Genomic DNA, 6,000 nt, shown 5'->3' on the forward strand with positions numbered 1-6,000 from the left:
TATAGGCTACTCTATATTACTATATAATTACTGTATGGGACTTGCCCTTGAGTGACAGAAAAGCTACCACTGACTTGATCTTCTATTATATTTTAGCTAAGCAATCTGCAGCATCTCGCAGACAAATTAATAGTTTACTGTAGTTGTCTGTTAGACAAGTGCAGCCTACAACAGCTGGATTTAGCAACTGCTCATGCACATGTCTCCAACCAGGAATCATGCTATAGTTCACAATGTATGTGAGACAACCGAGAGGCGATTTGTCTGTAAGACGCTGCTCTGCTTTAGTGGTTGTATGTCGGGGACAAGGCTGTAACAGATGCTAGGTCAAAATGTCCTCCGTCTTCACCAAAATACAGAAGGCAATTTGGGCTGGAATTTGGACTTTACAAAACACAGATGTGGCAGATCCTCATGGGATTCGAATCATTAGCGATCACAGCGATGATTTCAAATCACTGGATGTTCCCTGGTAATAATCAGTCCTGGGGGAATAGAGGCTTTAGGAAGCATGCAGAGATGGAAGAGTTTGGTCAGGAAGTTTGGACGTCTCATCTGCCGGTCAGACGTCAACCTCAAGCATGGGAGGAAGATCAACCCCAACAGCTGCATTTCCCTGGACACAGATTCAGTGGTCCTAATAATATCAGTGTTCTTAGGTATGCGCGTGCGTGTGCGTGCGTGTGTGTGTGTGTGTCTGGGTGTGTGTGTGTGTCTGGGTGTGTGTGTGTGTCTGGGTGTGTGTGTGTGTCTGGGTGTGTGTGTGTGTGTCTGGGTGTGTGTGTGTGTCTGGGTGTGTGTGTGTGTCTGGGTGTGTGTGTGTGTCTGGGTGTGTGTGCGTGTGTCTGGGTGTGGGCCGCACACTTCACAAAAAACATGAGAAGAAAAGCATCTGCAAGTGTTTTGCCTTCTGGCCTCTCACAGCCAATAAAGCTGTAATCCGCTCGCAAAGCAAACAGCAGTAATCACCACCTCGCTTTGGATTTCACATGTTGGTGTGAATTAATTAATTTCATATGAGGTTTTGAACCTGTAAAGCTCTCTCTCTCCCTCCCTCTCTCTCTCCCTCCCTCTCTCTCTCTCTCTCTCTCTCTCTCTCTCTCTCTCTCTCTCTCTCCCTCTCTCTCTCTCTCTCTCTCTCTCTCTCTCTCTCCCTCCCTCTCTCTCTCCCTCCCTCTCTCTCTCAACCATATGGAAGTTTATGCAGCCTAATGAAGGCAGCGATGCGGCAATGCAACAGCGCACTTTTTACGCCTCCGCCGGCGATAGCCAGGCCGGAGGCATAATGGATGCGGGGCTGATGTTCGTTAACGCGATATCTGAGGAACGCCTTGACGGAATTTAATCAAATTTGCCTCAAACATCGCTAGACTCAAGGATGATCTGATTAGATTTTGGTGGTCAAAGGTCAAAAGTCAAGGTCACTGTGACCTCTCGGACGCCATTTTCAAGCTTGTTAACGCGGTATCTCAGGAATGCCTTGACGGAGTTTCATCAAATTTGCCTCGAACATCGACTTGGACGCAAGGATGAACTGATTAGATTTTCGTGGTCAAAGGTCAAGGTCACTGTGACCTCTCCAATGCCATTTCCAAGCTTGTTAATGCCATATCTCAGGATGGAATGCCTTGACGGAATTTCATCAAATTTGCCTCAACCATTAACTTGGCTTCAAGGATGAACTGATTACATTTTGGTGGTCAAAGTTCAAGGTCACTGTGACCTCACGAACGCCATTCCCAAGTTCGTTAACGTGATATCTCAAGAACGGCTTGATGGAATTTCTTCTGATTTGGCTTAAACATCGACTTGGACGCAAGGATGAACTGATTCCATTTTGGTTATCAAAGGTCAGAGTTCAAGGTCACTGTCACCTCACACACCCAATTTCCAAGCTCTGTAACGCAACATCTCAGGAGTGCCTTGACGGAATTTCTTGCAATTTGCCTCAAATGGCGATTTGGACTCAATAATGAACTAATGGCGGAGGCATAAATCCGCGGTGCGGTCGTTCTAGTTTACATTTGTAAAGTAGCCTTATAAATAAAGGCTTTATTATAATAATAATAACAATAATAATAATAATAATAATAATAATAATAATTATTATTATTATTATTATTATTATTATTACTATTATTATTATATCACAACAAGAGAGAGAGTTGCTACTCTTCCTTTTTTGTATTTTTGTAGTATGGACGTTTTGTTTCAAAATGACACAAAAGTGACACCTTGTCTAACAAAATGTTTGATAGCACAAAATGTGACTATAGGCAAATATTTCAAGGACAGAGCAGAGGGTAACTTCTAACTTTTGCCAAATTGATAACACTTTCACAGAGTGGAACCATCATGGTTTAGAAATGCTGAATCATGAATTTAAGGGCACGATCCCACCCCCGCCGCCACCCCAACACACACACACACACACACACACACACACACACACACACACACACACACACACACACACACACACACACACACACACACCATAATACAATGGAATTAAACATCAAACTTAAAGACAGTCCAATTTGTACTGCCCAACAAGACTAGGGCAGGGGATGGCCAGGACTCTCTTCCACCCCCTAATGTGATGTATTCCCTGTTGAAACAGGATGCTGGGTTTGGGGCGGGGCTTAACATGAGGAGGGATCATTTGAAAGTGTAAACCAATGGAACATCAGTCAGGGAGAGAAAGGCAGTTTGATTGGATGGACGTTTGAATGCCTCCCAGCAGGGCCAATCAGCGTGGAGGCAGCTACGGGCTGGGATTTAGACCACAGCGAGAAGCGAGCCTGTGATAGACGTTAATATTCACGTTCATGACTGCCACGTGTTGAAGTATGTTCTGGACGCGTACGCGATATTTAACCTTTCCGTCCGTGGATTCCAAAATCGAACAATGCCCACATTCTATTCTGGCGATCGGGTTGTTTTTATCACCAAAGAAGTAGTCTCTTAAAACAGACGAGTTGGCTTCCGCAATTTTCAAATGCTTCCGCCATACCGTCTGTACTTCGTGGGGGAGAATCATGCACCAACCGGAATGGGAAGTAGAAAGGCGGGTTTTCCGCTCATTAGTCCAATCAGAATCGCAGAAAGGCGGGTATTCCGCTCATTAGTCCAATCAGAATCCAATATGGCGCATTTTCCGTGGACACACGTGTCGTGATTGGTCGGATTCCGTCGAACTTCTTTCCTGTCTGAAGTTTTTTTTCCCAACTTCCTTGTGCATGTTCTGGGGGTGTAACGTACAGACTGTATAGCTGCATTCGCCAGATGTACAGTAGATGAGACAGTCTGTTTTAAGAGACTACCAAAGAAGCACATGGATCAACATGTGGCCCACAGGTGGATGGTCATGATTGATGAACCTTATCTTTGTTCAATCTTTTTTAACAGTTTTCTACTGTTAAAATATGAGATCATTGAGAAACAGACAGCAGAGAGATGAGAAGTTTGACATGCAGAGCTCGAACTTCAATCCAAAATTCCAGTCTGGTGCGTTGTAAATGAAACGACCTCGAAGCTAACGACCTCCACAGTCAGTGCCAATGTTCGTCTGTCTTTTCCAGCCCATTGTGTCTGCGTTCTGCAGTGGTTTGGGGCCTGTTTGAGTCATTGCTCATCTCACCACACAAGGGCAGATATCAGTCACCACTGATCCCATGTTTGCACTGATCTGGCATTTGAAAAATAATTCAAACATGCTATATCACAGCTACACCAATGATGATACGATTTTGTTGAAACTTGACGGGACGACGCGCCTCGTTGCTGATTGGCCCGAGGGGCGCCTGCATCATTCGCTGGGGCCGACATGCTTTCACTTGTCCCAACTTGCTCTGAATGGGAGCGACAGGGGAAAGCTACGTGGGGTTAATATGAATCTAAAATGCCCTTTTAAGAGTCTCTGCATGCCTCACAGCTCCCATTTACTATAGCCTGGTCAAACCATCCTGATCACATTACCTGATTCTGTTTCGCTGCACATATCAGTCTGCACCTCCCACATATCAGTCTGCACCTCCCACAGCCACTTCCTGAAATGACAATATACCCGGGCCAATCAGGGATGCCGCTGGACAGTAATGGCGTCTCCCGAAGCAACGAGCAGTAGCGTTAACACAGCCATAAGTGCCGTATTGCAGAAATAGACTCAATAACAACTTCCGAGTGGCTTTGGATTAGACTAGATCCGATGCCGATTGGCTGACGGTGTCTGTCGAGGCAAGTACTCCCGCCCACTGACGGTGGCTGGTGGAAGTCCAGACTGATATGTGTTATCAGGATGGCTTAACCAGGCTGAGGCTATACATTACCTCCAGCTCAGGTCTGAATGAGCTTGCAGCCCCGGTGGGAGTCTCCAGCTTCAGCCGGTGGGAGTCTTTCATCACTGGACCCGCTGGCAGAGCAGAGGCAGGTCATGATGGCTCTGTTTCATCACTGGACCCACTGGCAGAGCAGAGGCAGGCCATGATGGCTCTGTTTCATCACTGGACCCGCTGGCAGAGCAGAGGCAGGTCATGATGGCTGTTTCATCACTGGACCCACTGGCAGAGCAGAGGCAGGTCAGAGGTCATGATGGCTCTGGACCCGCTGGCAGAGCAGAGGCAGGTCAGAGGTCATGATGGCTCTGGGCACACGCCTGCTTTCATCTTTCATTTATGAGGCCATTTGTAATGGAGGTGATGATGTCATCTGTTAGGCTTCTGGGCACCAACAACCTAACCTGACGCTGCCAGATCGATGAGTTTGCTTCAAATATCTGTTTCACAAACAACATCCATCTGGATTCGGCCAAGCTACATTGCTGAAGAGGGCGGTCACTTTTTTCAAGCTACTAGGCAGGTGATTGGATGGACCGTCTGTCTGTCACCGTCTGGGCTTGCCAGCGCCAACCAATCAGATCGACTTCCCTTCATGACGTAGCAGCGCCTGATCAGCTAGGACTACAATTGCTAATAGTTAGCATGGAGGTCGCAGATTTTTTGCTGTTTTTGTAAGGTGAATATTGGGTGCAACCATTGACTATTCAATTTGCCAAAAGAAAGAAGAATTACTGCAGATGTCTGACTGAGGATGAAGTGCAGGTAGGCCATTTTGCACGTTAAATGTAACTGATTGGATTAACTGATGTTACGCTAACGATAGCAACATTTGGAGGTTGGGGTGCTACGTCTGATGATTGATGATTAATGTTAACGTTAACAGCGATTCATTCATAACACATATCGTTGTTCGTTTCTTCAGGGAACTGATGACACGATATGACACCGAGTGGCACGCACCCTGGACGGCTAACGTCATGGAGACGCAACGCTCTCTAGCCTTTATGATCATGGCAACAACCAAATGCTTTGATACAATATAATGATTTAACGCTACTATTTAACTGGTGAATTTTAGCATATGTGTCAGTGGAATGGTAGATATTTACGCATGACTGGAGAATGTTATTTGCTTACTTTTGTAATAATAAACTAAACGGAGAAATGACGGCCGTGTGTGGTGTTGTTGTTACATAATCTGCTGGTCTTGAGGCACGATTGGGTCAAATGATAAGACGATGTAAATGCATAAAGATGTTGTCAGATGAATCTGCGAAAGGGAGCTGCCTGGAGCCCAGAGGACGTCAACAGAGAAGAGGAAAAACACCCTGGTTACACCATGCAGCATGTATTTGGATATAATCTCTAACTTTAAGAATGGTTCCTTGTTGATATACCGTATTCCTAGTATTGGCTCCCATGACGTTTGTTTACCCCCTATCTAAAGTACAAGTGCAAAATCTTAAGCTACCGGTATGTTCTATCGATAAACCAATTTCTCGAATAACAGCTCCAAAATATCAGACATATAGGACTACTATATGCTAGAGCTATATTCACACTTCACAGTATAATTTATGCAAGCGGGGGAAAATATCAGATAAACTGATTGTTGTATTGTATCCTGAGATCTTTAATCTCGCCTGTATAACATAATATG

The sequence above is a fragment of the Poromitra crassiceps genome (assembly GCF_964638095.1).
Source record: "Poromitra crassiceps genome assembly, chromosome: 7".
Taxonomy (NCBI): Eukaryota; Metazoa; Chordata; class Actinopteri; order Beryciformes; family Melamphaidae; genus Poromitra; species Poromitra crassiceps.